We start from the raw sequence: 12,269 nt of genomic DNA on the forward strand, positions 1-12,269 counted from the left end.
TGGGTTTGGTCCAGGGAAGTGTATCATCTTACCTCAATAATGGGTTTGGCATGCCCTGAAGCAATCTAAACACTGAGCTCATCTGAGTAACGCACACTTCTATTGTATGCAGTACAAAAAGTATGCAATACCTTGTACTTTGTGTGAATCCCTCACCCATTCCAGACGCTGTATGATTACATGTGAGTTTACTAGCTTGCAAACGTCTTGTGTAAATCCTAGCACACTAGTCTGCTGATTCCTTTATATGACAACTTGGTGATGATAGAAAGATAGATAGATAGATAGATAGATAGATAGATAGATAGATAGATAGATAATAGATAGATGATAGATAATAGATAGATAGATAGATAGATGATAGGTAGATAGATAGATAATAGATAAATAGATATATACATAGATAGATAGATAGATAGATAGATAGATAGATAATAGATATATAATAGATGATAGATATGGGATAGATATATATGAGAGATAGATAGCTAGATAGATAGATAGATAGATAGATAGATAGATATATAGATAATAGATAGATAGATAGATAATAGGTAGATAGATATATAGATAGATAATAGATATATAATAGATAGATAGATAATAGATAGAGAGATGATAGATAGATAGATAGATAGATAGATAGATAGATAGATAGATAGATAGATAAAGAGATATAGGTATAGATATAGATAGGCATATAGATATGATTAGAGGAGCAAGAATCAAACAGCACAATGCAGTACATAATGTCCTTCATAACTTCCAAAGTAAGTTTGTAGAAACTGAGCAGAGTTTACATTAAAATGTTTATATCTGTTGTATGACAAAAAGCTTCAAACTGTCAAAGCATTTAAAATTATCATATAAAAATAAGTTGTCTCCATAGAGAATTTAAGATATATTTTTTTTATATGCAGGAGTCATCCCCCACCCGGGGAGAGGCAATGTGTTCATGATTTGTCAGTCACAACTCTGCTGTGCATGCATGTAAAAGATTGCAGATACTGAAGTGACTAAACATAACAACGTCACCTCCCTAAATTGTGGTTAGCAAGGTATTTTTTTATGAACAGGTACGGAATGTTGCTATGGAACTAACAAATCTCTGCAGGACATCACTTTGTCGTTTGGAGACAATAGATCCCCTGTTCTTAGGAGTCTAGTAGAGGAAAGATTATAAGACTGTAGTTTAAAATAAACAAACACAGTGATGTGAACCTGTGACAAGGTACATTTACACTGGCCAATCCGTTGCCTATAACTGATCGACTACAAAGAAACTGATCGCCGATTGTTCAGTAGCCTGTTTACACTGGCCGACCGCACTTACATGCTCACAGAACGATAGTTAATATGATCGTTTTGTGCCTATTGACTCTTACTGGCAAAATACAAATTAAAATTCCCCAAAACCCAGACATTTAACCATGACTGACTAATTTAGGCGTAATTCACACACATCAGTAATTTTGATAAGTATTGATATGTCAAAACCAAGAGTGCCTCTAAAATATTTTGCCGCTTTCAATCTTTAATTTATAGTTTTTCTCTGTGAGTTCCACTCCTTGTTTTGACATACAAACACTGATGCTAAATACAGATCAAATACTGATGTCTGAATCAGGCCTTACAACGTGTGCAAAGTGTGCGTGTCCTCATCTTTACTAGTCGAGTATTCTATCCAGACACCATACCGACACATCGCTCTGTTACAAATGCTGACTTTCTAGAAATCCACCTATGTAACATTTCTTATCATCTAATTTTTAGGAAGTGGGTTGAATTTTGTAAAAAAAAAAAATTGATAAAACACATTTTTTTAAAATGTAGACATTTAACTGTACATGTCTGTTTTTGCATATTCGCTTAATTAGTCCAGTCTAAAAATCATACACATCATACCTATACTGCAACCCTCTGCCACATTTTGCTTTCTGCACACGGAACAAGAATTTTTTTTTATACAACCTTTTTGGTGAGGATTAAACAATATTGAGTGTTGTGAGTTCATTTTCCCCTTCGTCACTGAGGTCTGGTGAACTCCCTATTCTGGTAAAGGAAGGTAATGAGCCTGATTATCAGGCACCTGAGTCTAATGATGATGACTGGCTGAGTGGAGTCACGGACTGGATATAAGGCTGCCGACGCCCTTCTGCCCTGCGGGTGATTTCTCTGTGGACTTCTAGGAAACCAGTCTGATTCCTGTTCCTCTAAAGCTAAGTTTTCTGCTTTGTCTTTTAGCATTTGTGTTTTGTTTGTTTGCCTTGCTTTTCTGGATTCTGCCATTCCCTGTTGGGGTGAGCTGATTCTCCTTTTGCCGGTTGCTCTGTCTTCAGAATATTCCTGAGTACTGACATAGTCTTTTTGAAGCCTAGCGTCTTCAGGGCCTTTTTCACTGTCAGTCTGTTGGCTCTTATTTTCATAGGGTTTTTCACGAATTGCAGACAGCAGCCTTCCTGTCCTTTCCTATCTAGTTAGCTTGGGCCCCGTCTTTGCTCAGTCTATCTTTCTGTCTGTGTTGTGTTCTTTCTTCTTGCTTCACCGTCATTATGTGTGGGGGGCTGCCTTTTGCTTTGGGGTCTGCTCTGGGGCAGTTTAGATTTCCCTTTCTGTCTTTAGGCTATTTAATTCTCCGGCTGTGATCGAGGGGTCTAGGGCATCGTAGGAACCCCCCACGGCTACTGCTAGTTGTGTTGATAGGTTCAGGGGTCTGCAATCCGATAGCTGCCAACCTCTCTGGTTTTCTGGACTTAGCTAGCATTTCTGTTTTTGCTTCCTACGGTGACTCAATCATAACAATTGAGGCTGAAAATAATGTCAAAAGTTAATGATAGTGTTGCACAAAATGTACAACAAAAGAAAAAGTGGCAATGGAAATAGATAAATAAGAGTAAAGGTAAAAAAAAAAACTTTCACAGCAAAGAATTTGGGTCCACTAGCACTGTTCACACCAGCTATCTGGGCAGTCGTGCTACCAAACATAGATCACAAATCACTTCTTTTTATCCCTGCAAGCATATTAGTGGGGAAGAGAGAGAGCAGAGGCGTTTAGAGTACTTTATGGCACTTCACAGCACTCATTCACTGATATTCTCACTCATAGCAGCCTGATGTTACCTCTGACAGAAACACCATCAGTTTGAAACAGTGTTCTGCTCAGAATGGTTTGCCTGATCACAATTGACAGGGAAATAATTTTTGGTCTTTTTTTGTTTACAAATGTATGAAATGTTTGTCAGTGGGCTATGTTATTAAATTAGATATTGATTACTATTGAGTACCATCTATTTGTTGAGGTCACTTTGACATTACTTAGGCTGATTTTTGTCGAGTGCTTGAAAGGGGTTGGATACAGTCTTAGGAAGAGACCTTAGCGTGTTAAAAATGACTTTTCAGGGCAATTGGAGGCTTTGCAAAAAATCAATTTGCTGTGAATACAATTTTTGTTCAAATTTTGTTTAGCTTGACAAATTTGAATTTAAAAAAATTCAGTAATTTAAAAAAATTCAGTAATTATTAACTCAGATCTGTTCTGTTATTAGAAATGGAGGCATGGAAACACAGAGGGGTTTTAAGTTGAAGTCTTTAAGTCTTAGTGTCATGCAATTCACACACGGTAACTAAAGCAAATCTTTCCTGGATATTGCAACAATATTTTGAATAACATTCTATTTGCCTTGACTGAAACATGACCTCTCCTATTTTCAAAGTGAAGATAGCAAAGAATTTTTCTCATAAACATTTAAACATCCTTATGAATTAATTTTGCCCTGTACACTGGGCAAAGAAAAGGCCAAGGTTCAATAGGGTCACATGGGAAACTGTTAATGAAAAATCTGTAAAAATGGTTGTTTTTACAACTAACAAATGACTTTGTGTTTGGTTTCGTCCTTTTCCCTTACCACTTATTGGAGTACCTCATATTGCCACAAAGTTGCTGTTTCCTGGGAATCTTGTTTATCACTCAATATGTACCGTATTTTTAGGACTATAACACGCACTTTTTTCCTCCAAAAATCAGGAGGAAAATGGGGGGTGCATCTTATGGTCTGGATGTCCCTGCTCTGGCTGCGGCTAACCCCTGTGCCCGCTGATTAAGACAAATGAATATCCACTGCATTCCACACCCATGGGAAGCCGGCAGCTGCTGCAAACATTGTGCCTGCTATTAAAGAGCAATGAATATTCACTGCTTTCCACACACATAGTCCCGGCGTTGGTAGCAGTAAGTAACCAGGCAGCTGTAAACAGCGAAAGATGTTCCCTGCCATGCGCTGCTTACAAGCATAAAGCAGCTGCTGGCATCGGATCAGGAAGCTGCGAGGAGCACAGGAAGGTAAGTATAATGGTTTATGTTTTTTAATGTTTTCTAATGGGGCCATGCATACCAAAATGGCGATGGGAGCCAATCATACCAGGATAAGGATGTGACTATGCATACCAGGGAGGAGATGGGGGCCCTGCGTACCAGGATGTGGGGCCATGTCTACCAAGTTAGGGATGAGGGGTCCATGACTACCAGGTACTAGGATAGGGTTGAGGAGGCTGTGCATACCAGGATATGGATGAGGGGGCCATGCATACTAGGATAGGGTTGCGGAGGTCATGCATACTAGGATAGGGTTGAGAAGTCCATGCATACCAGGATATGGATGAGGGGGCCTTCCTGGATAGGGATGAGGGGGCCATGCATATCAGGATAGGGATGAGGGGGACATGCATACCAGGTTAAGTATGAGGTGGCCATGCATAACAGGGTAGGGATGAGAGGGACATGGATACCAGGATAGGGATAAGGGGACCATGAATACCAGGATAGGGATAAGGGGACCCTGCATACCAGGATAGGGATAAGGGGACCCTGCATACCAGGATGGGGATAAGGGGACCATGAATACCAGGATAGGGATAAGGGGACCATGAATACCAGGATAGGGATAAGTGGACCATATATACCAGGATAGGGGATATTAGTACAGAATAGACCAAATATTTAGCTTAAATTTTTTTCCAATTTCCTCCTCTAAAACCTAGGTGCATCATATGGTCCAGTACGTCTTATAGTCCTAAAAATACGGTAATCGCTACTATCATAATCTAAGAAGAGATACAAGATCAAGAACCTTTATCCCTATAAAACCTATTATTTAGCATTTTTGTTTTCAGTTACTAAAAGTATAAATAAACAAAAACCTTATTTTATTCAGTGTGTAACTATTAGTGATGAGCGAACGTGCTCAGATAACATCTAATCCGAGCGTGCTTGGGTGTTACCCGATTTCTTGGGTGTGCTGGTATATTATGCTTGAGTCCCTGTGGCTGCATAACTTGGGGCAGGCAATCCCCGCGTGAGTTGAGGCTGCATGACAGTCGCAAATCATGCAGCCACAGGGACAGATTTGCTTGCTCATCATTTTAAGGTGCACAAATCTCTCCTGGAAGCAATGCTTCCATTCAGTGACAGTAAGCAGAGGAAGGCTATACTGCCTGTAGATGCAAAAGCTGTGGGCAAACCAAAAGTTGGGAGACAGTGGACATAGCCTGGCACAGTGGCGGCGGAACTGCCTGCCCTGGGTTGGGATCTTGTGGATTGAAAGCATTGCACTGTGGCCATCTACCCAGAGTTGCTGTAAGACTACTGACCTAAGGAATAAAAAAATAGTTGCATAATTAACCTGCCTAGGTGATTATTATAACCCACCACCTCAGATCTTCACAGATACACTTCTAAATCTGATACCTTTTTAAGTTCTCATTTAATTTCTCATTAAAAGTATAACTGGACTTTCAGGTGACTGTTCAGAAAAGCTCTAATATGTGTGTAAATGTGGAGTAACTCTATTTCTGGACATGAATTGGCTTGCATCCTCAATTAAAGGCAGCATGTTGGTTCATTGGTTATCATTGTTGCTTTGCAGCGCTGGGGTCTTGAGTTCAAATCCCACCAAGGACAACATCTGCAAGGAGTTTGTAGGTTTTTTCTGGCTTCTCTGGTTCCCTTCCACATTCCAAAGACATACTGATAAGAAATTTAGATTTTGAGCCCCAATGGGGACAGCAGTAACAATGTCTGTAAAGCACAGTGCAAAATCATTTCTCTGTAAATGCAGTATACTCCTATGTGAAAGCAGGATTGTAGCATGGTTTGACAGTGGCAAGGCAAGTTTGCGCCCACAGCCCGTGAATTATTATCAATCCCTGAGTCCTTTATATCAGTCCAGTATGGAATCCGTTATTCTGTATTTCCCAAGCAAATGTATTGGAATTTGAGGAAAATACTGATTTAGTTATAGTTTTCATTTTGACCTCCAATCTTTTTTCTGCTAGATAGGGTTGGAAAAATTGTAAAAAATATAAAGCATTTTTTAGTAGTGAATGAAGACAATGTGCACTAAACTTGATGTTATACTGTCTTCAGTCATCACTTGTTCTTTTTCTGTCATTATGGTTGGTGCTTCTGCAGTTTATTTATCATTTCTTAATATGCTCTGCATAGGCAACAGCCAATGTGACAAAAGTCACTTCATTATGCTGAGCTTTGTCATTTTAGCTGCTGCCTACACAGAGCACATTACCTTTAATTAACTCTTCTCACCGTTGTGCTGTGTATAAGCCGTGTTCAGCATATTCTTAAAAAATTGGCATGTATGCTGCTGCTCACATTGAATACATTTGCTCATCTATAATACTGGTATTACTATTAATTGAAGAAATGAATCTTGTTTAGATGCTGCTGCTCCTCCCTTCTGATCACACCTGGGCCTTTTCATGTGCTGTTAAGTTGCTTTAAATTCAGAGCCACAGGTCTGTCTGGACCTGGGTCTGTCTATTTTAAGGATGTCTTTTTAAGAATAACATCACAAATATGCCAGAAATGAGCCAGAAGTGACCAGAAGGTACCACTAACCGCTGAGTTTACATGTACTAAATTTCTTTTGCCTACACAATAACTCATCATGCTGACATACGCTCTAACAGTTTTGACTCCATTACTCCTCACTCTCCTTCGCTATCTGCAAACCTCTGCACCCACTACCCAAATAATAATCTCTCCGTCCCTCTTACCTCCCCACCTGACATCCTCTGCTGACCTGCTCCTCGACCTCAGAGCTCTCCTAATAAAATACAAAACAAACCACCCTCCCTCCTTCTCCCACATGCTCTCCCTCTCTCTGCTTCTCCTCACTGCTGGCAACATATCTCCCAACCCCGGACCCCCACAGCCCATACCTCCCATTATTACCCCCGTCTATCGTTCCCAACCCAATACAAACACCAGAAGTCTTTCCCACCTCAAATCCGTGCCCTTGACAACCACCACCCTGCTCCCACTCTCTGGATCACTCTGGAATACCCGCTCCATCTGCAATAAACTCCATTTGATTCACGACTTCTTTACCTCTCGTAATTTTTCCTTCCTAGGCCTCACCGAAACATGGCTGACACCCTCTGACACCGCCTCCCCTGCTGCGCTATGTTACGGCGGCCTCCACTTCACCCACACTCCTCACCCTGGCAACAGACATGGTGGAGTAGTGGGCCTCCCTTATCCTCCCCTCTTTTGAAGTCCACTCTGTCCACATTTACTCTCCCTCCAACCTCCAAGTGGCCGTCATATACTGACCTCCATGCCCGACCACTGCCTTTGTTGACCAATTCTCCACCTGGCTCCTTCACTTTCTCTCTGCTGACATTCCCACCATCATCATGGGTGACTTCAACATCCCCATTGACACCCACCAGTCGGCAGCCTCCAAACTCCTGTCCCTTACTGCATCTTTTGAACTTACTCAGTGGTCCTCCTCAGCCACCCACACAGACGGACACACATTAGACCTGGTCTTCACCTGTCTCTGCTCCCTATCTAACTTCTCAACCTCCCCTCTCCCTCTATCTGACCACCATCTAATTACTTTCTCATCCCTGTCATCCTCACCTGTCACCCATGTCCAGCAACATGCACACCCCCGCAGAAACCTCGCACACCTAGACACCCACACGCTCTCTGACTCTATTCTACCACTGTCCTCCATATCTTCACTCCATGACACTGCCACTGCCACTAGTTTCTACAATACCACTCTTGCATCAGCCATCGACTCGGTCGCCCCTGTCATGCACAACAGAGTGCGACGAATCAATAGACAACCCTGGCACAATAACATCACTAAAAAGCTTCGGCAAGCTGCAGCGCTGGAAGAAAACACATTCGAAAGACGACTTCACTGCACTCAAACAAGCAACACTTGCATTTAAATCTGCCCTCACCTCTGCTAAACAGGCCTACTTTGCATCCCCTGTATCTTCCTTATCCCAAAACCCCAAACAGTTGTTCAATACATTTAACTCCCTCCTCTGCCCACCACTGCTCCCTCCGTCTTCCCTAATCTCTGCCGAGGACTTTGCCGCACACTTCAAAAACAAGATAGACCAAACATGGCAAGTCTTTATTGCTCAACCACCACAACCCCTTTGCACACCAGACTAATGCCCAAACCCCATAACCTCCCTATCTAACATCACTGAAGGGGAGCTTGCTCATCTTCTCTCCAAATCACACCTCACCACTTGTGCACTTGACCCTATCCCATCCCACCTCCTCTCCAACATCACCACCACTCTTATCCCATCCCTAACCAACCTCTTCAACCTATCACTAACTTCTGGTACCTTCCCTTCTGCTTTCAAACATGCCACAATCATGCCTATCCTTAAAAAGCCAACCCTCGACCCAACAGCCACGTCCAGCTATTGCCCAATATCGCTGCTCCCATTCGCTTCTAAACTCCTGGAGCTGCATGTCCACGCTGAACTTTCCTCCCACCTCTCATCTAACTTGCTCTTTGACAATCTACAATCTGGTTTCCTTCCCCATCATTCCACTGAGACAGCCCTGACCAAAATTACCAAAGACATACTTACAGCCAAAGCTAACGGACAATACTCTATACTCCTCCTTCTAGACCTGTCCTCTGCTTTTGACACAGGTGACCACTGACTCCTACTACAGATCCTCTCCTCCTTTGACATCAAAGACCTTGCCCTATCCTGGATCTCCTCATATCTTTCCAACCGCACTTTCAGCGTCTCCCACTCCCACACTACCTCCTCTTCCCACCCTCTCTCTGTTGGAGTCCCCCAAGGCTCTGTTCTAGGACCCCTACTCTTCTCAATCTATACACTTGGCCTGGGGCAACTAATAAAGTCCCATGGATTCCAGTACCACCTTTATGCCGATGATACTCAGATCTACCTCTCTGACCCAGATGTCACTTCTCTGCTGTCCAGAATCCTGGAGTGTCTATCAGCGATATCCTCCTTCTTCTCCTCTCGCTTCTTCAAACTCAATGTGGACAAATCTGAACTGATCTCACTGATCATCCTTACCCGACCTATCTATAACAATTGACGACATCACGCTTTCCCCCGTACCAGAGGTCCGCTGCCTCGGAGTAACCCTTGACTCTGCCCTGTTCTTCAAACCTCTCATCCAAGCTCTCTCCACCTCCTGCCACCACCAGCTCAAAAATATTTCCAGCATCTGTCCCTTCCTCAACCCTCAATCTACTAAAATGCTTGTGCATGCCCTTATAATCTCCCGCCTCGACTATTGCAACATCCTTTTCTGTGGCCTCCCTACTAACACCCCCGCACCTCTCCAGTCCATCCTTAACTCTGCCGCCTGACTAATTCATCTCTCTTCTCGCTACTCCTCCGCTTCTCCCCTCTGCAAATCTCTTCACTGGCTCCCATTCCTTCAGCGTATCCAATTCAAATTACTAATACTGACCTACAAGGCCATCTATAACCTGTCTCCTCCATATATCTCTGAACTAATCTCCCGATATCTTCCCTCACATAATCTCCGGTCCTCTCAAGACCTCCTTCTCTCCTCCACACTTATTCGCTCCTCACCAAACCACCTCCAAGACTTCTTCTGAATAGCCCCCATCCTCTGGAATTCTTTACCCCAACACATCCGGCTATCAACCACATTTGGATCCTTCAGACAGAACCTAAAAACCTATCTCTTCAGGAAAGCTTACAACCTGCAATGATCCCCGCTACCTCCCCGCCGCTACTGAAGCTACTGCCTCACCATCACTGGAGCTGCTGTAACCCCCCAATCTACTGTCTCCTTCCCCACCATCCCGTAGAATGTAAGCCCAAAAGGACAGATTCCTCTCTCCTCTCTATATCAGTCCGTGATTGTTAGTGTGTTTACTGTAAGGGTGTGTGCACACGCTGCGGAGTCTGCTGCGGATTCGCAGCAGATTTGGCCCTGCGGATCGTCAGCAGGTTCTGCTACTGTGTACAGTACCATTATTCCCTATAGGAAATGGAAACCGCAGTGCAGATGCTGAAAAATTGTCCACGCGGTTTTTGCTGCGGTTTCTAATCCGCAGAAAGAATTGCATGTCAATTCTTTCAGCGGATTCCGCAGCGGTTTACCATCTCTTCCATTGTGGAGATGATAAACCGCTGGGCAAAACCGCAGGAAAATCCGCAGATAAACTGCAGGTCTTTTGACCTGCGGATTTACCTGCGGATTTTGCAAAATCTGTTCGGATGAATCCGCAGCAGATTCCGCAGCGTGTGCACACAGCCTGAGTGATATCTGTAATTTTTATGTAACTCCTTCTCATGTACAGCACCATGGAATCAATGGTGCTATATAAATAAATAATAATAATTATAATAATGTAGTATGATTGCTAATAGTAGATATATTAAAAATCTGTGATGCAAATTATTATTTTAACATAACAAGGTCATATTGTTACTGTTATTTATCGGTCACCTAGCCAGATAATTACTAAAAATGTATTGAAAGAAGTTTGAAGAGTCACTCTCTAGAGTCTGTGTATTACGCTGTGGCAGAATACACAGAATACAACAAATAATCTTATAGCCCTTGTTACACAATGTATGTTATGTGCAGTGATAGCATGTATCTTTCGGACCTCCAAGTATTACGAGAACTGGAACTTCTGACCCTAAATTGGGTCTGAGTTTATTGAAGTCTATGAAAAGCGCAGGACAGCAACAAGCAAATAAAATTTACAGTGAGTTCCCTGCAGGCGCTGTGAAATGTCTTTTATGGCTGTCTTCATTGTATTAATAGTGAATGCTAATGCATCTCTGCTTACATTTTATGGACATATAAAAAGAATAGTAGTAAGAAATGTGTCTTGCAAGTATAAAAAGTACAACATTTTAAACTATCACAGTAATCTGTCATTGAATGATACGCTGAATTTAAGGACTTTTTTTTCACTAGACTTGAAGTTAATTTCGAGTGGAACTGAGTTAATTGTAATTCATTTCCTCTCACTGGCTGTAATTTTTTGGAACCCTAATAGGCCATCCAAAGGTTTTAAAAAAAAAAAAAAAATTATAGTCACATCACCACTAGAGTTGAGCGATACCGTCCGATACTTCAAAGTATCGGATCGGAATGGATCGGCCGATCTTAAGAAAAAGTATTGGTATCGCCGATTCCGATACCGGAAGTCCCATTCAAGTCTATGGGACTTCCGGTATCGGAATAAGAAAAATCCTGTTTTTCCCTTGTACAGCCTCTCTGGGGTCTGTACGGGCCTTTCGGGGGGCTGTGCCGGCCTGCCAGGGGGTCTGTGCAGGCCTGCCGGGGGGCTGTGCAGGCTCCGGTGGGCTGTGCCGGCCTGCCGGGGGGCTGTGCCGGCCTGCCGGGGGGCTGTGCAGGCTCCGGGGGGCTGTGCCGGCCTGCCGGGGGGCTGTGCAGGCTTCGGGGGTCTGTGCAGGCATCGTCCGATGGGACTACAAGTCCCATCGGGCGATGCCTGCTACCATGACAGTGATTGACACATTAGCCAATGATGGGACAGTAGTAGTCCCATCATCCGGCTAATGTGTTGAATGTAAAAAAAAATAAAAAAAAAATTACATGCTACATACATACAACATGCATACTACATACATGCTACATTCATACTACATACTACATACATGCTACATTCATACTACATATATACTACATGCAACATACATACTACATATATACTACATGCAACATACATACTACATATATACTACATGCATGCAACATGCATACTACATATATACTACATGCTACATACATACTACATATATACTACATGCATGCTACATACATACTACATACATACTACATATATGCTACATACATACTACATATATACTACATGCATGCTACATACATACTGCATGCTACATACATACTACATGCTACATACATACCACATATA

At 42.5% G+C, this 12,269-nt stretch overlaps 1 protein-coding gene across 1 annotated transcript in view; it reads right to left on the reverse strand.

Moving 5' to 3' along the window:
• Positions 1 to 12,269, reverse strand: part of LOC141049595 (keratin, type II cytoskeletal cochleal-like) — a 199,509-nt gene that overhangs the window by 153,385 nt on the left and 33,855 nt on the right. The window lies entirely within an intron of this gene.

Source organism: Dendrobates tinctorius, unplaced genomic scaffold, assembly GCF_039654945.1.
Source record: "Dendrobates tinctorius isolate UK_male_01 unplaced genomic scaffold, ASM3965494v1 ptg000145l, whole genome shotgun sequence".
Lineage (NCBI taxonomy): Eukaryota > Metazoa > Chordata > Amphibia > Anura > Dendrobatidae > Dendrobates > Dendrobates tinctorius.